This window comes from Stenella coeruleoalba (assembly GCF_951394435.1).
Source record: "Stenella coeruleoalba genome assembly, chromosome: 3".
Lineage (NCBI taxonomy): Eukaryota > Metazoa > Chordata > Mammalia > Artiodactyla > Delphinidae > Stenella > Stenella coeruleoalba.
In genome coordinates this window covers 107,887,138-107,910,980 of record NC_137148.1, presented here as the reverse complement: position 1 = coordinate 107,910,980, position 23,843 = coordinate 107,887,138, and positions in this window count along the sequence as shown.

Here is a 23,843-nt window from a genome sequence, read left to right as displayed (position 1 = left end):
TCAGGCACTGTTGGTAAGAATGTAAATTGGTATGGACACTATGGAAAACAATATAGAGGTTCCTCAAAAAAATTAAAAATAGAACCACCATATGATCCAGCAATTCCACTCCTAGGTATTTATTCAAAGAAAACAGAAACACGAAGTCAAAAAGATATATGTGCCCTAATGTTCAAAGAAGCATTATTTATGATAGCTAAGATACAGAAGCCTAAGTGTCCATGAACAGTGTGTATACACACACACATACACACAGACACATACATACATATAATGGAATATTACTCAGCCATAAAAGAATGAAATTTTGCCATTTTTGACAACATGGAGCGTATTACACTTAGTGAAATAAGTCAGACAGAGAAAGAAAATACTCTTCACTTATATGCAGAATCTGAAAAATAAAACAGAAGAACAAATATAACAAAACAGAAGCAGACTCATAAATATGGAGAATAAAGTAGTGGTTAACAGAGAGGAGTAGTGGGTGGGGAGGGGAAAATAGTTGGAAGGGGATTAAGAGGTACAAACTAGTAGGTATAAAATAAATAAGTTACAAAGATATAATGTACACCACAGGGAATATAGTCAATATTTTATAATAATTGTGTGTGCAGTGTAATCTATAAAAATATTGAATTACTATGTTGTATACCTAAATCTAATATAATAGTGTAAGACAACTATACTTCAATTAAAAAAAAAGAAGACTTCTAAATAACCTATGAGTCAAAAAATGAAAATAAAAAATATTTTGAACCAAATGGAATGTAGGGTATAATAAAAATCTTTTTAATCAAAATTTAGGGGATATGGGTACAGTAGGGCATTTACATACTTAAATGCATATTAGAAAAGGAATAAAACTCAAACTCAGTGAGTTAAGTATTTTAGGACAATGGAACAGAAGATTAAATCCTGATAAAGTACAAGAAAAAAATGAGTAGAGATTAATGAAAAACAAAAATTAAAAAACAGAGTTAGCTAAAGCTAAAGTTGGTTCTTTGATAACACTAATAAAAGTGATAAATCCTTGCTTAGACCAATATAAAAAAATAAAATATAAAAATATAAAAAAAAGAAAATACAACTGCTATCAGATGTCTCCAACCAGCCAATTCTAAGAAATTTTTAAGGTAGAAATAATGTCAATCTTAAAAATACTTTTTGAGAGAAATGAAAAATTTTTAAATATCCAAATTATTTTATAAGGCCAGCATAAAGGAAATTATAAGAAAGGAAATTTCAAGGCCAATTTCATTCCTGAATGTAAATGCAAAAATTGAATCCAGAAATAAATGAAAAGAACAACACATGACAATATTTGACATATTTTAAAGTTTTTTCAAATCTACCCTACTTGGTACAATGGGGAAAAGCCTGCAAGGACTGCATCAATGAACTCTTCCATTAAGCTTTTGTCTGAGTTTGGCCAATGGTAAGCACTAGTCAGAGATTAGAAGAAAGAAGGAGACTAAAGCAGGTTTATCAATTTCTCAGCTTCTGTCAGGCATCCCTCTCCAATCAGCACCTTTTTCTCTAGTTCTGTAACCACTCTCAACACTCATGCCTGCAGGCCTAGGGAGACTAAGAGGGCTGCACTATTATTCTTGTGGTTTCTTCATTTTCTAGTCCATATCCCTTTAAACCACCCTTTTGCTTAAATATCTTCAAAATACTCAATTTCATTGGATCATTGCTTTCCTGCCAGGATGCAATGACAAAATAAGGATTATTTAAAGAATGCAAGGTTGACTTACTTCCCTAAAGTCAACCAATGTGTTCATACACATTACCACAATCAAGGAAAAATATCATAATATCAGTAGATGCAGAAATAACATTTTCTCAACATCGCTTCTAATATGTTATATGTTCTAATATATATATATATATATATATATATATATATATTCCGTAAATTAAAAGATAAAAGAAATTTCTTTAGTCAGATAAAGGATACCTACTAAAAGATCTACAGAGAACACCATTCAAAATAGTGAATGTTGAAAGTTTTCTCTCTAAATTGGGAATGCGACAAATATGCCCAATGTCATCATTATTCATCATTGTACTGGCAGTTCCAGTTAATTTAATAAGACAAGAAAAAATAAAATGTAAAAGGATTAGAAAGAAAGGAATAAAACTGTTATTATTTACATGCAATTCAGTTGTGCATGTAGAGAATTACCTAGTGAAGATGGCGGAGCAGGAAGACCCTGAGCTCACTTCCTCCCACAGGCACACCAAAATTACAGCTATTTAGAAAGCAATATTTATTAAAATGGCCTGAAGACTACAGAAAGAATCATCTACAACTAAAGAAATAAAGAAGGAACAACAACAAGAAGAATAGGAGGGGCAGTGGCATGCATAAATAAGACCTATACTCCCAGGTGAGTGACCCACGAATGGGAGGATTATTACAATTGCAGAAGTTCTCCCCAAAGGAGCGAGGGGTCCAAGTCCCACACTGGGGTCCCCAACCTGGGGGTCCTGCTTTGGCAAAACAAGCTCCCCAGATGTTTGGCTATGATGGCCAGTGAGGGTTACTTTTGGGAGAGCCAGAGGACTGTAGGAAATAGACACTCTACTCTCAAAGGATGCACACAAAATCTCACATGCTCCAGGACCCAGGGCAGAAGTAACTTGAAAGGAGCCTGGGTCAGACCCACCTGCTGACCTTGGAGAGTAACCTAGAGAGTCAGGAGGTAATTGCAATTTACCCTCTGGACATAGACACTGGAAGCGGCCATTCTGGGGAGCGTTTTCTACCACAAGGACACTGGTGCTGGCAAGTGCCATTTTGGAGTCCTCACTCTAGCTTATTAGCACTGGAACCTGGACTCACCTACCAGCCTGTCAGCACCAGTGCTAGGATGACAGGCCAAGCAGCTAGACAGGTGGGGACACAGCCCCATCCACAAGCAGGCTAACTGCCTTAGGACCCCCTGACTCCTCAGCTACTCCAGGACCTAAGTTCACCCACCAGAGGTCTCAGGACCTGGTCCCACCCACCAGTGCACCAGCACTAGCCTCAGGACCCCCAGGCTCTACAGTTAGCAGTTGGGATTTGCCCCCCCCACCCCATCAATGGGCTGACATCAACTTTGCGATCTCAGGAGCCCTGCAGCCAATGATTCCAGGACTCAGCCATGTTAGAGTCTAGCCTTCCCACCAGCAGGTTGGCTCCAGCTTCAGGACCCTCAGTGTGCAGCAGCCAGAGACCTTGGGACATGGTTCCACCCACCAATGAGCCAGCACTAGCCCTGGGACCCCCTGGGTCCCAGCCCAACCCACCAGTAGGTGGACACCATGCTTGGGATCCCCTGTGCCCTGGCCCTGTCAACCAGCAGGCTGACACCAAGACTCGGAATGCCCCAGGGTTACAGCTCTGCCCACCAACAGGCTTGGAGACCTTGGGCCCTTCAGCAAGGCACAATAGGATCCAACCTCACTCATTAAAAAGTCTACAAATAACAAATGTTGGAAAGGATGCAGAGAAAAAGGAATCCTTGTACACTGTTGGGGGGAATGTAAATTGGTGCAGCCACTATGGAAAACAGTATGGAGATTCCTCAGAAAACTGAAAATAGAACTACCATATGATCCAGCAATTTCATGTCTGGGTATTTATTTGAAGAAAACAAAAACACTAATTTGGAAAAATACATGCAACCCTTATGTTCACTGCAGCATTATTTACAGTAGCCAAGATATGGAAGCAACCTACGGGTCCATCAAGAGATGAATGGATAAAGAAGGTGTGGTGTATATACACACACACACACACACATATATATACATACATACATATATATATATATACATACATACATATATATATATACATACATACATATATATATATATATATATATATATATATATACACACACAGTGGAATATCAGCCATAAAAAGAATGAAATCTTGCCATTTGTGACAACATGGATAGATCTAGAGGGTTTTATGCTAAGTGAAATAAGTCAGACACAGAAGGACAAATACTGTATGTTTTCACTTACATGAGGAATCTAAAAAACAAAACAAATGAGCAAATATAACAAAAGAGAAAGAGCATCATAGATACAGAGAGTAAACAGGTAGTTTCCAGAGGGGAAGGGGGTGGGGGGAGGAGAGAAATAAGTGAGGGAGATCAAGAGGTACAAACTTCCAGGTGCAAAATAAATGAGTCATGGGTAGGAAATGTACAGTAGGAAATACAGTCAATAACTAAGTAATGTATTTGTATAGTGACAGGTGGTAACTAGACATATTGTGGTGATCATTTTGAAATATATAGATATATTGAATCGCTATGTTGTATACTAGGAACTAACACAGTGTTGTAGGTCAGTTATACTTCAAAAACAAACAAAGAAACAAACAAAATCATAGAAAAAAAATCAGATTAGTGGTTACCAGATGCAGGGGTTGGGAAGAGTGAGAACTGAATGAAGGCCATCAAAAGGTACAAACTTCCAGTTATAAGATAAATAAGAACTAGGGATGTAATGTACACCATGATAAATACAAGCAACACAGCTGTATGTTATACATGAAAGCTGTTAAAGAGAGTAAATCCTAAGAGTTCTCATCACAAGGATAAAATATTTTTTTCTATTTAATTCTGTATCTATCTATCTATTCTGTATCTATATAAGATGATGGATGTTAATGAAACTTATTGTGGCAATCATTTCATGATGTATGTAAGTCAAATCATTATGCTGTACACCTTAAATTTATACAATGCTGTATGTCAATTATAACTCAATGCAACTAGAAGAAAAAAAGCAGAAAAAATAAATATTTGCAAAAAAATTGTGCAGGCAAAAATCCAAAAAGAAGCTAAAGTTAAATCATTAGAATTAATAAGTGGTGATAAAGTATTAGAATTATCAAGTGATTTTTGGAAACTTACAGGAAAAAAGTCAATTTACAAAGTCAACTGCATCTCTTTATATCAGCAATAAATATTAGAAAATAAAAAAAATTAAATGAATCTATTCAAAGTAGCCATAAACATTTGAATATCAAGGAATAAAACTAAGGGAAAATATAAGATTTCTATACAGAAAATTGTAAAACTGAAGAAATTTTGATGCTCAAATAATAAGTAAACAAAATGGAACTGGCAAGTCCAGAATATTGACTCATGATTATATGGAAATGTGGTTTATGATAGAGATGACACTAGAAGACATTAGGAAAATCATGAACTGGTCAATAAAGAAAGTTTGGGCAGGGCTTCCCTGGTGGTGCAGTGGTTGAGAGTCTGCCTGCCGATGCAGGGAACATGGGTTCGTGCCCCAGTCCGGGAAGATCCCACATGCCGCGGACCGGCTGGGCCCGTGAGCCATGGCCGCTGAGCCTGCGCGTCTGGAGCCTGTGCTCCGCAACAGAGAGGCCACAACAACAACAACAACAAAAATGTTCAGGCAACTGCCATTTGGAAAAATAAAATGTTTAATGTTTCCTTTATTACTCCATTTACCAAATTAAATTCCAGGAAGATTAAAGTCCTAAAGTTTTATTTATTTTTTATTGGTATATAATTGATATATAACATGTTAGTTTCAAGTGTACAAAACAATGATTCAATATTTGTATATATTGCAGAATGATCACTGCAATAGGTCTACTTAACATCCGTCACCCTATATAGAGTTTTTTTTCTTGTGATGAGAACTTTTATGATCTACTCTCTTAGCAACTTTCAAATACACAATAAAATACTATTAACTATAGTCACCGTGCTGTACATTACCTCCCCAGGATTTACCAAGACCTAAATTTTAAAATAAAAGATATCAGAGATAAAGATATGCAACTGCATGTATAACCTTGGGTGAAGGAACGAAAGCCTCAAACATCTTCAAAAGCTAAAGCTAGAAAATGAGAAAGTCAGGAAGGGAACAACTGACACATTTAACTACAATAAAATTTAAAACTTCTGACGGGTAAAAAACAAATGACTCGTGAAATGTGAGTAATAAAGTGGGAAGTACTTCTAACATATAAAGTAGACACTATCCCCTAAAATCATTTAAAAACAAACAAAACACAAACAATGGGGTGTGGGTAAAGAATATAAACATATGACTCATAAAAATGTAGATACTAGTGTTCAATGAAAGACATGTAAAGATATTTGACCTCAGTGATACTGAGGGAAATACACATTTTGGCTGAACTAATTTCTCTACTGTCTGAATATTGACTCTGAGGACTGCCCACTCCACCCGCCCCTCTCCTCAGTAAACCAAAGTGCACAACGCTATGAACGGCACATTTTCACACTATACACTCCCAGACCGGGCAAATGAATCTGAGAAGGGTCCCAAGCACCTTACAACCACAAAGGCACTTCAAGAAGTAAGTATCCCGAAGATAAGTGACTCACAAGCTATGCCTGCCCCCAGGTACTCTCACCTGGGTATCCACAGCAAAGATGAGCCTACAGTAGTCAGAACCTACATTCACTGCAAAGCCCTCGGAGACACTCATGAATACCAAAGAAATGCTCCCTGCCTTTCAAACTGCAGTCTAGAATCTCCTAAGAATTTTCAGATATTCAGAAAAAACAACAAAAGCTTGGTGGGGGTTAAGGGGGCTGGAATTGCCAAATCTAAATTGCAAGAAAATTAATATCACAATTAAAGAGACATAACAGAGAAAAACAGAATAAAAGTTGAAATAAGTATAATTAATATCCTCAAACAGACTTTCTTGCCCATGATAACAGAAATATGCTTCTCTAAAATATTTTGTTTAGAGATTAAATATAAAATTCTTATTAATACATATTTAGTATATTACCTATTTCATATAGTTTAAATATAAATAAATATTACATAATATAAATATATGTAAAATATTTAATGTATGTAGATACACATTCATACATATAGGTTCATAAATGCTGAAATTTTAAAACATAAAACAATAATGAGCTAAAAAATAAGAACAAATAAAATATGATTTGGTGAGACGGTAGATTGGACAAAAGGACTTATTAAAAGCAATTATACTCCAATAAAGATGTTAAAAAGAAAACCAACTGCAAAATGGCAAAATAATGGAAAATATGTAGAAAATTTGACAGGCACAGATATGTACAAATATGCCCATTGTATCATTGTTGTAATAGTGAAAAGTTAAAAATATTCTAAATGTCCTTTACCTGTTGAATAGTTAACTAATTTATGATGCATCTATATATATGAAAGAGTGCATCCTAATATTTATTAAATATTATATATTGCATATATTATATTAAAATATTGTGCTTCCATTCTTATTATTATATATGCCACAAGAGTTACAATTATAAGTAAGCAGTGGCTTTAAAAAATTTGGGTTTTTAAAAAAACTTAGGTTTTTTGTTGTTCCAATTTTATTGTAGTATGATTGACAAATATTGTGGTATGATTGTATATATTTAAGGTGTACACTGTGATGTTTTGATATACATATACATTGTGAAATGATTACCACAATCAAGCTAATTAACACATCTATCAGCTCACATAATTACTTTTTTGTGAGAACACCCGAGACCTATTATCTTAGCAAACTTCAAGTATACAATACATAACAATAGTCACCACGCAGTGTGATAGGTCTCCAGAACTTATTCATCTTATAGCTCAAATCTTATACTCTTTGACCAATATCTCCCCGTTCCCCTGCCCCACCCCCTCAACCCCTGGTAACTACCATTCAACTTTCTGTTACCATGAGTTCAACTTTTTTAGATTCTGCATATAAATGAGATCCTTCAGTATTTGTCTTTCAGTGTCTGGTCTATTTCACTTAGCTTCATTCACCACGTTGTTGCAAATGGAATGGTTTCCTTATTTCTATGGTTGAGTAATACTCCATTGTATGTGTGTGTGTACATACATATAAACACACATTTTCTTTATCCATTCATCTATTGATAGACAGTTTGTTTCCATATCTCAGCTATTGTGAATAATGCTGTGATGAACATGGAAGTACAAATGCCTCTTCAAGATAGTGACTTTATTCCTTTTGGATAAAATCCCGGAAGTGGGATTGCTAAATGATATGGTAGTTCTATTTTTAATTTTTTGAGGAACTTCCATACTGTTTTTCTTAATGGATTACAAACGTCAACAGTGCACAAGGGTTCCCTTTTCTCTACATCTTTGCCAATACTTGTTGTCTTGACTTTTTGATAACAGCCATTCTAACACATGTGAGGTGATATCTCATTGTGGTTTTGATTTGCATTTCCCTGATGATTAGTGATGTGGAACATCGTTTCATGTGCTTGTTGGCCATCTGGATGTCTTTGGAAAAATGCCTATTCAGGTCCTCTGCCTATTTCCTAATTGGATTTTTTTTTTTTTTGATACTGAGTTGAATAAGTTCTTTACCTATTTTGGATATTAACCCCTTATATAATTTGTAAATATCTTCTCCCAATTAGTAAGTTGCCTTTCTGTTTGTTGATCGTTTCCTTTGTTCTGCAGAAACTTTCTAGTTTGATGTAGTCTCACTTGTTTAGTTTTGCTTTTGTTGCCTGTGCTTTTGGTGTCAATTCCAAAAACTCACTGCCAAGACCAATGTCAAGGAGGTTTTCCCCTATATTCTTTTTTAGTTTTATGGTTTCAGATCTCACATTTAATTAATTAATCTATTTGGAGTTGATTTTTGTGTATGGTATAAGATAAGCTTCCAATTTTATTCTTTCCAAATTAAGGGATTTTATCTGTAAGTAGAAGGTTACAGGAACAGTTTAGGAATGTCAGGTCAAGGTACTGGTGATTCACTTAACCCTTCCCTCATGATGGAATTATGGCCCCTGCAGCTCCAGCCATTACATCCTTATTTCATGCAGTAAGAAGGAGGAAAAGGACAAAGAAAGTAGGGGCAGTATCTTTACTGAGAAAACAAAAGTTTCTCTGAAATCCCTAGAAGATAACTCTACACTCATTGGCCAGGATTGTGTCAAATGGCTATACAAGCTGCAAAGGACAATGGTAAATATAGTTGATTTTGTGTTTTAGCTGGGTACACTTCTACTTCCAATAAAACTGGATTCTATCAGAAAGAAAGGGATATTGGATACTGAGTGGGCTTCTAAGAGCCACTCAAAACTGTAAAGAAAAAAGAATGATATTGATGTATATAGATTAATACAATATTCCATTGTCACAGAAATATATGAATAATATCATATGTAAAATAAAAAACCCTTAAATTATATTTTTGCTTTTATGTGGATTTATGTGTATTTACTCATGAAAATGTATACACAAAGGTATTGCATTTCATGTCAATTTGGGAAAAAAGTAACCAGGGGAAAAGCACAAAAGAACATCCTACAAAATATCAAAGTTGGTTATAGCTGAGGGAGGAGAGCATGGATAGTTTTAAAATATTTCTTTGCGCTTTTCTGTATTTTTTCCATTTTTTTCTACACTAAGCCATGTTGATTTTGGTAATTAAGAAAAAAGCAGCAAATGGATATGTATAAAGGATGGCATTAGCTAAGAGTTTTATGTATCTTGAAGAGTGGGCAGCCAGAATAATTTCAGAGACTGATGATTTCTTTTAGGATTTTTCCAGTTGTTTGCTTGCCTTGTTTCATTTCTTTATTTGTTTGTTTTGTTTGATTTTCAACATCAAAACTATTTCATATTGAAAATGTTCATAAATGGGGATAGAATTTTAAAGACACCCATTTACTTTCCGTTTTCTTTAATGAATTCACATTGATTGCCAGTGTGCCAGCTTGATTACCATCTCCCCAGGCACAGAAAGACTTTCCTGCAGAAAGTCAATGTTATCTAAAGCTAATACTTTCTACAACTTTTTAAATTAATATTTAAAATCACAGATGCTAGTCTGAACTTTTATCATGTGGGTGTTTGTTCCCTCCACTATCTTCTTCCCACTCCCTTTTTTAGCCTACTGTTTAATTATCAAAGAAGCAGAGGCATGATCCTGCATAGAAAATAAAATCTAATCAATCCATTTCCTCCCAAGGCTCAGCTTCTAGGATGTAACATTTTCTCTAGGCCCCTTCATTTTCAGTGCTGCTTGTTTGATCTTCAGCTTACTGGTGTCTTATTCCTCAATCAGAGACAAGAAAGTATATAAACTGAGGCTGTGGGGAGCATATCAAACATTTGATGCCCTGGAGCTGCCATCTAATTCTTACCATCTCCTTGAGGTGATTTACCTCAAAGCAGTGAATTTTGGAGGAATTTGATTTTCTTTTCTGTGATAGTGCCAACTCATACTTATTTCACTGCATTGATATAAAAAAAATAAGTGAATTAGTTTAAATTGAAAGAATTTTGGAATAATAAAGAGCATGAATCCAAAAGGAAAAAAAATCTTCTAATAGTATTTGTCTACAAGACACAAGAACTAATCCTGATTCTAGAATATGCAAGAATCCTAGATAATATTTTTAATTTCCTTAAGTTATTCCATATTTTAAGCATTTCCTATTTTCCGGTCATCAACTATTATTAATTTAAAGGATCATCAGTTAGAAATACACTTCATTGATTCAGGAAAATTACTTGCATTCTCAGTGAGAAGGAAGCTCCTTCCTTCTATTGGGTAGGATCTTGCCCAAAATTTTGACTCTCAAAAGTCAACTTTAAGCAGCACATTTCAAGATCAAGAATATTGGTAAGGGGTAAAAGTGGAATAACTAAAAATTTAGTCCTCTGATTTTTCTGACATCTATCCTTTAAAGGGGAAAAATGAGGTATTTTTTCAACATTTCTCTGGATAAGCAGTTTCCATGACCATAAATTTGAAGGAAAGCACACACATGTCTGCCATGTTTGACAATTCAATGAGGCCAAAGACAATAAAATAAGTATATGTATATGGTTCTAGGTGTTTTATTAGAATTCCTCTTTTTTTCGTAATTGTGAATTTCAACTCTCATTTTACCAGATTACAAGAACTAATTAATTAACTGACCTTAAAACATAGCACATTACATGAGGGACAGAAAAAAACTGTCTTTTTCAATTAAATTATACAAATACGAGGTATGTTGCCATACTGGGAAATCTAGACTAAGACAAGAGAGTACTTTAAGAACAGGCACATATTGGCTTAAGTTGTGAACAAGAAACACTTGTCTAAAAGCAAATGATTCTGTCCTAAATGAGTAACAAGATCTGCAAGGATGAGAGGGCCAACAAAAGTAACAGGGACTGTAACTTTATGGGACACAGGGAAAGTGGAACAGAGTGAATGATCAGGCTGATGTGTCATTTTTCTGGGCTACAACCTGAACGGTTCATGGATGGATAAAATGGGGTTAAGGCAAGAGGAGAGGCAGTTATCACACACCACCAGATCTCAGCAGCAGAGCTGTGACATAAAGGACTTGGTGTGTCGTAAAGACTGCTAAGACACTGAAAGTTGAGATCAGAGGTGTCCCAAGGCAGAGGAAATCACACGTCTTCCTAGGGGGTTTTTAAGATGAGAAACGTAAACCTACAGTGTTACAACTCACATCACCTCCACCTCTACCCAGTTATCTAGCCATATTCTTCAAATAATTTGACCCATTAAAAGCAGAAGAAAAAAAATTAAATACGTATAGATAATCCAAAAAAAAGTAGGGAGGGAAAATAAAATTCAAGCAGGTAAAGAAAATACATTGCAAGAACCATTGCCCGATAGATTAGGAGCTCAGAAAAATAATTCTCCATGGTCGCAAATAAATTTCAAAAAACATTACCCGTCCATAAAAGAAAAGCTCACAAGAGAGACAAATGAGGTGCTAAGACAGCAGAAGACAAAAGGTGAGCTGGTTGAGCACAGGGATAAAATGAAAAAGAAATACATAAAGAGAAAAAAGATACATTAAAAACAACTGAAAGTAAGATAAAGATGACTCAAATCACATTCAGGTAGATGTTAAAAGCCTAGATGAAATTATAAATAAAGTATAATGGAAAAGAATAAATATATAGGAATGAATATGGAGAAAGTGGTAGATTGAAGGCCACACAGAAAACCATCACATGTATAATTAGTGCTTTGAAGCAGAATTTATAATGAATGGAGCTGAAAAACCATTCAAAGACCAAAAGAAATCTTAAAAAATTTTAAATTGTAGCAAAGTATTAATCTGCATATCTAAAGAACACTCTGTCTCCCAGAGGTCTTAGGAAAATTTGTTTAAAAATGATAGATACTAAATTATATCCTGTTTGTACCTGAGCAAAGATTTCACCTGTAGAAAAATTTACCTGTAGTATATGGTCATCCAAATAGTAAAGGAAGCTATGTAAAGAGGGAAAAGTCAGGTTGCTTTACACATCTCTGTAGCTACTTCTCATGTCAAGAGTCACGGAAGGCATATCTACAACATTTTAAGAAAATAAAGTATCATCCAATCATTTAAAACAGTGAAGTTACCCTTCAACTATAACAGCAACTGACATGTTACCAAACATACAAGAACTTAGCACACATCAAAACAATCCTCAGGAGAATAAACAAACTCCTGAAAATAAAATCCATCCAAATAAATGCTGAATCAAAATACAGGAATAAGGAATGCATGAAAACAAGATTGACATCAGATTTCTCATTGACAAAGCCAAACTCAAGAAGACAAAAAAGTAATAGCTCAAAAGTTCTGAGAAGCAGTAATTCTGAACCTAGATACTTTTGTACAAATAAACTATCATTTGTGAAGGCAAAATCTCAACAATTTCCGACAAGTAAGAACTCAGTTTACTACTCACAGACTTCCTCTGAAAGAATTACCTTACAATGTATTTCAGGAAAAAGAAAAGAGAATTCATAAGGAAAAATTGGGATGTAAAAAACAATGTTGAACAAATAAAGCAGTAAAGAATATTAATTGTCTTATTTGTTTTCAGGGAAAGATAATTGACACTGACTGATTATAGATGGTATTCATAAAATACAAGTAGAAATATATGTATTAGTCAGCTTTTACTAGGTAATATTGTTACAAACAACCTCAAACATCTCAGTCCTTTACAGAAATATTTTCCTTTTACTCAGATTCATGTGGTCTATGGATTGCTAGAAGTCAGACTTCCACTGAAAGAGCTCCATGATATAATGTTAAATGGACAAAACCCAAAATATGGAGAAATATGTATATTATGATAAAAAGTATGTACAACAGTGCTGTACTAAAAATATAGTCTGTTGACTAGCATTACTCATCCATGATAAGGTAAGTACAGAGAACTGAGTGGCAGAAAGGAATGGGAGGAGCTTAATAATCTCTCAGGTTTTCAAGCCTGAAATGGAAAATCCACATTAAACAACTCTGCAGAACCGCCCCCCACCCCCCCACATTTTACAAAGTCTGGGCTATTAAGAGGAGGAGCTGGCTCTGTCACTCAAGTGGTCTGCATACCACATTGCTCTCTCAAGGCTGCATCCTTGAAATGGTGCCCACTGTGAGAATGGTGGGCAGAACGTACATTTGCCCTCTTGCACAAGGACAAAGGAGGAGCCACCAATTACTTGAGTCCAGATCGAGGGTCAACAAGCAGTCATGTGCTCTCAATGACCTCCTCCATCACTTGGGTCCCTCTGGCTCCTCAGAGCTGGCAGACAGCTACAGTAGCTGGGGACAGCTACATGAGTGACGATGTGGGCTGTGAACTAGGAAGCTCACTCCAGTCACACTGGGCACTCCAGTGGCATTCCCATGTCTGAGGCCAAGAATATGGCCTTCCTGCAGCCTCAGTTGTGCAGGGCACTGCATAACACAAGGGGCAGGCATGATGGCCAAGAGAAACAGAATAACATGCCCCTTACCTTTTTTTTTTTAAACTGAGTAACTTCTGGAACTTATTTCCATATAATGAAGGAGTGATCGGAGCCTTAAATTTTACTGATATTGGAGATATAGCAAACCCTGGCATACAGATGTTAACTCAAGATTTAATTTCATTTAGACTAATGTAAAATGAGACATATTTTAGACTGCCAGTGTCATGGAAAGATTGGCTGACTTTCAATTTGTTAGGCATGATTCAATTTGTTAGGCATGATTCAATTTGTTAGGCATTGATTTCATGCAAATTAAATTATTTAATCCTTAAGCCCTATGAGATAATCATTACCATTATCCCCATTTTATAGATGAGCAGACTGGGGCTTCGAGAGATTTGCCCCAAAATTTGCAGCTAGATTCTGGCAGAGCTAGCACAACTCAACAACTGTCAGATCTGTTAGTAACTTCTATGGGACTGGTGTAGTAGAGTGGGAAAAAAATTGGCCTCAAGGTCAGAAAATGGCTTTCGGAGATTAAGTCTTGTGGTTACTATTAATTCGTTGCACACAGTAAACACCTAAAACATTAATTTCCATTCTCTTTTTATTCCTCCATTCTTTGTTGGCATACAAATCTTTGTTGGCGTACAAACCTTCCTATATTTGGAAGTCTCAGTCAAAGTTCACATATATTTTGCCATAACGTATACTGCAAATGGAATTTGGAAATGAGAGGAACAGCTGTCTTAAATATCAGCTTTGGATCGCTCACTTAGGAAAATCAAAGTTTACCTTATCTTTTATCAGTGAGCAATTCGCAGTAAGTCTTGAATACATTAACCTTCGAATAAGAGTACTTGTCAAAGTTTCTGGCTTATTAGAGGCATGTACCTAGTGCCTGCTCATAATTTTCTTGTGTTTCAGAAAGACTGAAAACCAATGGAAGGAACGTGGGCTTTGGAATTAAATGAAACAGAGCTGCAATCCTAGTTTCTTCCCTTACTAGCTATGTAACTGCAAAAATTATTCACCTGTGGGGGCTTCAGTTGCTTCATTGTATCTTCATAGAATGATGTGAGAATAAAGTCAGGTAAAACACACAAAGCACCCTGAAGAATACTAAGTGCAATGTAAAACTCAATAGCTCAGTAAGTGGTTATTTTTATTTTAGTTCTCTCTTCTCATCTGTCAGATCAAGACGATGCTTCTGCTAACTCAAAGGGAAAGAGTTGAGATATACTTTTAAAGCGCTTCTGGTACTACAAAGGAAGATTTCTTGATTAATTAATATGACATTTTTCTTATGAATAACCCACTGCATTAGGTAATGCACATTTTTATTCCCATAAGGCAACTTTGCATGCTTCATTTCAATAACTATTTCCTGGGCATTGACTGGCCCTGTACCAGGTCCTAGGGGTTTAAAATTCCCGAGAAGTTACCTCTGCTCTCAAGGAGAGGACTCCTGAGTAGTAAGGAACTCAGTCTGATCATAAATTCCATAAGGACACACAGGGTCTTCCTTACCTCTGATGGCACCGAGCACAAAGCCTGCACTGAGCTTAGCAATGTTGCCGAATTTAACTGAATTTCTGCGAGGGTCCCATGTCCTCATAGCTTAACTCGAAATTTCTCCTACAATATTACATAATCCTTCATCTGTGACATGTAAAGATGTCTGGAATAGTTCCAGAGCTTTTTTTTTCTTATTTTTCTCATTTAAGCTAATGCCAGTCTTCTAGATTTAAATGTGGCATCCACATCTCTACAAATCCTATCATCATATTCCAGAGAATCCATCTTTGCATAGACTACACAATAAAAATCAAAAAAGGAAAGGTTAAAAGTATGAGGAGGTGGAGGAGAAAGAGAATTACAATAAGAAGATACAGAAAACAAGTTCTTGGAAGAATTATCAGTGAAGAGATAATTATTATGCATTAACAGCCGACAGCTAGCATTAGTCCAAGGAAGCTGTCTGTATTCTCTAAGAACTTCAGACAATGCGGTATTCATTTATAAATTCTTGACAGCTCTTTAGATAAAGTGTGTATAAAAATTTTGCAGCAATCCATTATCTGCCTGAATGTACTTAAACTTTAGAGTTAGAATATATTTGAAATAATTTCCCCAAGTCCTAAACAAACTTCCTTTCAACTATATGACCTACAGTTAGAGAATCATTAAAAGGATTAAAATGAGTCAAAAAGTTCCTCTTTTCCTTCTTTGGTTTTCCCCTGTTATACCTATAGATCTTTGAACACTGTTTCTGGCTTGATCAATTGAATCTCTATAATTGTTTTGAAAACTACATTCAGCCCTCAGGAAGGAACGTTTACCATCATCCTGACCAAGCTGAGGCTGTCTGAATGTGCCGAGAAATTCTGATGAGGAAATGGTACAGACCTGGGTTAACAACTAAGGGAAAGGTAGCAAGGGAAGCACCTTGGTAGACAATACAAAGAGACACATTACATCTTCAAAGTTTTTCAAAGAATCCATAAACAACTGAAATTGGCTTTTTGATTTTTTTGAGATGACCCCACCAAGCCTGCTCAAGAGCAGATTGTCCAGAGTAGCCTCTTTACTAGCTGCCAGGGAATCAGTTTTACTCCCATCACCGTAACTCCCCAAATGCAAAAACAAACCTCACTGATCCCAGAATCACTGTAGGTTTTTGTTTTGTTTTTAACCTCTACCCAGTTTCTTATACATCATGTTCTTTGATGACAGTATAGTAGTTATTGCCTTTACATTTGGATAAGCTGCTATTTTGCTTGCAGCTAACTAACTAAAATGCCTGAGTTGATCTTCAAAAGTCCCAATACAAGCAAGCACTATAAGGGCAAGTTCCAGGAGGGTTTTCTCAAAAGCCAGAAAATGGTTAATTCACAATCATGTAATGACAAAAAAGACTGGGTTGCTGCAAACTATGCAGCATGTTAGTAAGGACTCAACATTTCACTTTCTGGTTTTACTTGCCTTTTTGGTTGAAAGTAAAAGCCATCAAAAGGCAAAATAAAAACAGTAGCAAGATAGTAAAATAGAGTCATCATAAGAGCAACAACCATTGGGGGAGTCATCTTACGTTCAACTAAACATTCAGACTCACAAGACTATCACAAGCTTTCTTGGCCTCAGCTGACTCTGTAAGAGATAGGACAGAGCCCCACTTACTAGCAGGTAAGAGCAGCATCGAGCCTCTTCTTTAGAGGAGTCCTTGAAGCAGTCCACACAGCCACCCAGCTCCCTCAGCTCACCTCTGTAAAAGAAAAATTGTACTGGTCACTTGTGAAAAACAGCAAGCAAGACTGTATTCAAGACTACTGCAGTAGGGGAGAGAGGTTGAATGCAACTCTCCTGAAACAAAAGGTGAGAAGATTTTCAAACGCTGGCGTGAGTTAAAGGGACAATACTGGATGATCTTAGCTGGGAGGTTACTCAATGGGATTAGACCATCTCTGTTTGTTAACTGTCCCTTGTTGCTTATTGAAGTTAGGCTCCTGACCTGCCAAAGAGAGAGGGGACAGGGGACCTATCTTTCTTTCTTTCTTTTTTTTTTTTTTTAACATCTTTATTGGGGTATAATTGCTTTACAATGGTATGTTAGTTTCTGCTTTATAACAAAGTGAATCAGTCATACATAAACTTATGTTCCCATATGTCTTCCCTCTTGCGTCTCCCTCCCTCCCACCCTCCCTATCCCACCCCTCCAGGCTGTCACAAAGCACCGAGCCAATATCCCTGTGCCATGTGGCTGCTTCCCACTAGCTATCTACCTTACTACGTTTGTTAGTGTGTATATGTCCATGACACTCTCTCGCCCTGTCACAGCTCACCCTTCCCCCTCCCCATAACCTCAAGTCCGTTCTCTAGGAGGTCTGCGTCTTTATTCCTGCCTTACCCCTAGGTTCTTCATGACATTTTTTTTTTCTTAAATTCCATATATATCTTTCTTGATGATTACATTTCAAAGGGAGGGCTCCTAGGTCCTTGAGAAAGACATTTCTCTGTTGTGGAAGATGTACATTTCAAAGGGGCAGAGAAAGAATTTACAACTGCAAGTTTTCTAAGGTTAATGCTCTAAGAAAAGGGAGGTCTGGGGCCCATCATCAGGAAGAAATCTGTCAAAAGTTTAGTGAAGCTGAGGGGAGGGTTAAGGTCAGCTGGGTCACCCGAGGTGATAGTTCAGGTGCAAGGGAATGAACCATACTGGTTTAAAAGCCTCCTGCCCCATGTGATCCTGGATTTCTAGAAGAGTTCCATAGGTCCCCACAAGGGACATGTCTAACTGTAAGGGTCATCACATCCAGGGAGGCCCAGAGTTACGGTTCCCTATCAGATCTTTACAATTCTTCCAGTCCAGGTGCAATTTACCAATCAAAGGTCATTTTTTCCCACAAGCAATGTTTCCTAATAACGCAGTTGACATTTTATCTTTATCAGGTTTTCAGAAGGGAAAAACACAAATTTGACTGGGAGTTAAATTCTTTTGTGGAAGGGGAATGAATTTTTGTTATCCTTCATTCTTAATAGGTATCATAAAAATGTTGTATTTTACCTTTTTTTCTCTCTAAACACCCTCTCTCTAATCCTTCAAAAACACGCATAGGCATGAGGATGTACACAACTACGCACACACATCTATACATGCAATCTGTCATCCTGTCCTTCACCATTCAAAACTGGCTAAAATTCCTTCTTAGTAAAAGCTGTCTTCAGTTTAACTATTCCGTAATTCTAGTAAGTTAAGCAAGTGTGTGATGCACGTTACTGGTTATGAACATATTCTTAGTTCTCTCAGCATTCTAATTTTCTATTTCCTCTTCTTGGGTTTCTAATTCATTTATACCACCTTGGAAAGCAAGCCTCTGTGAACCCACATCTTTGTGTATTGATTATAGACCTTGTCCATGCAATCTGTATTTATCCAGTTAGTACTCACAATGGCCAGGCTCTCTTCCATGCATTAAATAAATATATGTCCCTTCAGTCATGGGGATTGTCAGTTGGGAGTACAATAGACCTAATTTCCAACATAAATTGACAAAAATTATTTTTGATATATACCTGGGTAACAAAATAGAAATTGAAAAATGAAAACCAATGAAAAATATATTCAAATGTGTTAGAGGGAAGGTTCAATATAATTGCTATAATTGTACCTTAGGTTTAATTCTGAGTCTCCTAGGAGTTAGCTAAAAAAAAGCAAACAATTCTTAAAACAATCCTGAGTAAAAACTTGAGCAATATATGAATGTACAAGGTAGTGAAAATAATTCTATAAACAGCTAAGTGGATAATGTCCTGATATATAGCTGTCCCATGTCTAAAGTGAGCCTAGTCTAGGACCAATAGCACCAAAAGGAGATGAATGGTATCTCCCCTTCTAATCCCTTCCCCAAAAGGAATCCATTTCAGCCAGATGAAGAGCAGGTTATGTGACACTGGATATATGTTTCAATGATGTGATGAGTGTAATGGAGTTGCTTATTGCTACTTGAGAGGAAATCTATGTATTTTGGAGGCCAACAGAGCAGGTAGTAGGGTTCACATAGTTTTGCTAAGTTAAAAACAAAACAGCAACAATTAGCTGGTGTTCTCCCACAGAAGAATGTCTATATGGAGGTACAACCCTGGAGTAATTGCATGCATGACCAAGATTTTCTTTTGGGAAAAGCTTTGGCCCTGCTTTAGCATTTGATCAACCAAGTGTTCAAAGGAGTTCTCAGAAACCTGCCTCGTGGGTAATGAACCAAGAAATGGAGCATGAACCAAGAAATGTTTTCATGTGGGGTGCCACCAGTCACAACGCCCCAGACGGGGTCAAACATTAATTGTTCTCCTTTGCTACATATTTCTCACCTCCATGAATTCTGGCCTTGCACACCATATATAAAATGTATTTTTCTGATCAGAAAACTAGTTTCCTTGCAAGGCAGAGTTATTCATTATTGGCATTTCATACTTTGAAGAATATCCGGCACAGGAAATATTTGTTTGTTTAATTCATTCTATGGAATTCTTTGTGGCAGTAGGTGGATGGCAAGGTCAGTTATCTTTTGACTTTACTCTTGGCCCATGATAGTAAACATGTACTGCAAGTACATAGCAGCGAATCTGCTCTTCTTTACGGATTGAGGGCATAGGTCCAGTGCATCTAAAAGGAGTATCAAAAACAAAGTTATAAGATAAAATTAAGGGTGAGAATAGTTCCAAGAGTCATTCTGCCTTGCCCTAATTCATGTAGTGTTATAGAAATACATATTTTACAACATGCAACAACCTGGTCTTATATATTAAGGCCATAAATCTTGTCTGCTGGTTAATACCAGCAGAGCCAAACTGGGTGAAAAAGAAAATTATCCTATTCCTTACATGAGCTACTCGTTTGGAATACAAAGAAATCATTTTGCATCAAAACATGGATCACGGTCACTGGAGAGGAAAGCTGATTTTGTCTGGTGGACTTGGGACAAATAAATCAAGGAATAATGTGGGAAAAAAAGACCTAGATTAGCCACAGCTGATCTCCCTCTGCAGTGAATTTAATTCATTCAGCAATGTAATTCTCAGTAACCCTTTGAAAACAGCTACTTTCATCAAAATGCGGTTCTGCATTTTATTAACTTAGTTACCTAACTTATGCAGGATAATAAAAATTATTATCGCTTAGATAAAACTGAGGAAAAACACAACAGGATTTAAGAGTCTTGTCCAAATAAAGGAAGAGGCATTTTTACTTTGAATTTTGTGGTGCTTCCATCAGTGAAGTTGTTGTATCTGCTTGATGTGTTGATTTTCCAACTTCTAATTTTTGGAAAGCCCTTATTATGGAGTAGTCATTCTGCATTGTCAGTGTTGTGCATGAATTGGAACTCCCACTGTGCTCTAAACAAGGGACTGTGGTTCACTCCTTTCCCCATGATTCTTTTCACCCTGATTAACAAACAGGAGAGAGGTGGTTCCAGAAATCATTTGGTAACTTATTTGTTTACTTGTTTGTTTTACAAGTATTTGGTGAGTGCCTGCCATATACCAGACACTGTGTCATTTGCTAGGGATAAAGCAATGAATAAGACAGATATTTGTCTTTGTCTGCATGGAGCTTAGAATACAGTGAAATGAAAGAATGAATCCTCAACCAAACATCATCAAGGTGGTGAGGCTACATATAGGGAAGTTCGAGGCACTCTGCGCACAGGGGGGCTCCTTGAGGAGGCTGACATGGAGGCTGAGCTGAGACTTGAAGGATCAGCAGAAGTTTTGAAATCACCTTATTCTGTAGTCTACATTTATGTGAAGAGGCCTCATCTGAGAAAAAAATTAAATGTTTCTATTTGTCAGTTTATGCTTCTGAGTGTCCTGACCCACAGAGATGTTCTAGCATAAACAATAAAGGAACAGGGTCAGTGACTTCTTATTCAGCGGTTTAGCTCTCCTAAGGCCTCTGAGCATTTGAAATATTTGTTTTCCCTTTATTCTTCTTTTTTTTTTTTTTTTTTTTGCGGTACGCGGGCCTCTCACTGCTGTGGCCTCTCCCGTTGCGGAGCACAGGCCCCGGTCGCGCAGGCTCAGCGGCCATGGCTCACAGGTCCAGCCGCTCCGCGGCATGTGGGATCTTCCCAGACAGGGGCACGAACCCGTGTCCCCTGCATCAGCAGGCGGACTCTCAACCACTGCACCACCAGGGAAGCCCTTTCCCTTTATTCTTGACCTAAGCTCCTTACTTTGTCTGCAAAAAAGCCTAAAGTGTCACTTGTGTTTATTGAGAACTTTTTGTATTACCTCTTTCCTACAACCTCTCTCTTCAAGGAAAGTCAACACAGGAATTCACACCTTTGCCTTAGAACAGCAGTTCTTCACCCAAGATACAATTCAGGGAACTCATAACTTGGATAAGAAAAGAATTACTTCTTTACCTCAGTCTTAATTTTACTTCTCTAACCTCTAACTAAAATGTACCATCACTTTTGTCCCCCCACCCCACCGCCGTATATACCACGTATTGCTGATACTGTACACCAAAGTTGTTACAAGCAGCACCCAGCAAAGACTGAGCCCCAAACCTGCCACCAGGGCTCACACTCTATAAAACCCTGGGGTCCTAGAAATCTCTAAATGCGTCACCAAGCACCTGGAACTATTGAAAATGTAGCATTACTTTCATTAGGAACACCGACAACAAAGCATGAAAGTGTCATTAGTACCTGTGACTTTATAGACCAATAGAAACAAAAGATATTTACAGTTGTTACATATCTTCAAAATTGTTTTTTTCCACTACTATTTAGAATTACAGTGGCTATTAGACCTGCCGCTAGATCATATGTGATTGTGATCTTTCTACCTACAGCTGCTCATACTGTGGGCCTGGACAACTACATGGCACCGAGTAGTCAGTCTTGCCATCACCAAGTGGTAGCAAGTTCTCATATAGTGACCCAGGCGTCCACACTGATCTCTGGTATTCCATATCTACGACTCTTCACTCATCAATACATAGTTGAAGATAGGTCATCCACCTTGTCTGACTGGATAGTTCAAATGAGACTTCTTAACTCCCTGTAAAAACACATATCTGTTTGTAATGCGGCATAGGACTGTATAAACAGCCTTCACTCTGATATGATATGTCTTTTGAAAGACTTTAACCTGTCTGCATTCTAAATGTACTGTCTTGTTATTTAATGTGTTAATGAATATTCATTTTTAATATTCTGCTAATTATTCTATAATGGGTTTCCTTTATAATGTTAGGTGTATGATTCTTATTTTGTGCATTTAAGAACATTTTTATGAGAAGGAGTTTATAGGTCAAACCAAATTGGCCAAGGAATAAAAAAAGGCTAAGAAACCCTATATTACAGTAATGGTCTCCTGGTTCCATTGCAATTATAGTACTGAATGGAGCCCTTGTGGAGCTCCTAAAGGAGAGCAATGGCCTTACACTGGTAAAACTTGTATGCTTATGTAAAGAACATGGTAAAGGCGACCTCTTCTAACTTCTGTATAGTCATATCTCTGCCACGCCAATATGTAATCATCAGCTTGGATTTTTAAAAACATTTTTACTGAAGTATAACACACATATAGAAATGTCCACAAATCACAAAATATAAACTATCACAAAGTGAATGCACAATAAACTGCCATCCAAGTCAAGAAACAGAACATCCTAGCACCCCAGACTTCACCTTTCATGCCCCTTCCCAATCACCACTCCTCCTCTAAGGTTACCACTCTTTTAACTTTTGATACCATAACTTAGTTTTGGCTGTTAGTGAACTTTACATAAATGAAAACAGCTATAAGATTCAGCCATATTTACCTGTATAGTTACTGTCCATTCATTCTTATTGCAATATAGTATTCCATTGTATGAATATACTACATTTTATTTATCTATTCTACTGTGGATGTACAATTACATTGTTTCCTATTTGGGGACATTACAAATAATGTTCCTATGAACATTATCATCCACGTCTTTTGGCACATATGAGAACTACTAATTAATGGGTATGCAAAGACTCAATTTCAGTAGCTGAGTCAAACAGTTTTCTGAAATTGTTGATATATATGACCACCAGCAATGTATGCAAGTCACAGTGCTTCCACATCCTCACCAATTCTCGACAATACTTAGTGTCAACCTGCTTATTTTCAGCTATTCTGAGGTGTATCTCACGGCTGTTTTTTATTTATTTTTTCCGCAAACACCAGCTTTATTAAATCTTAATATTTTGCCTTACTCGTTTCAAATCTTTCTTTTTTTTTAACATTTTTATTGGAGTATAATTGCTTTACAATGGTGTGTTAGTATTCTGCTGTATAACAAAGTGAATCAGCTATAATATTACATATATCCCCATATCTCCTCCCACTTGCGTCTCCCTCCCACCCTCCCTATCCCACCCTTCTACGTGGTCACAAAGCACTGAGCTGATCTCCCTGTGCTATACGGCTGCTTCCCACTAGTTTTCTATTTTACATTTGGTAGTACATATAAGTCGATGCCACTCTCACTTATCCCAGCTTACCCTTCCCCTGGCCCGTG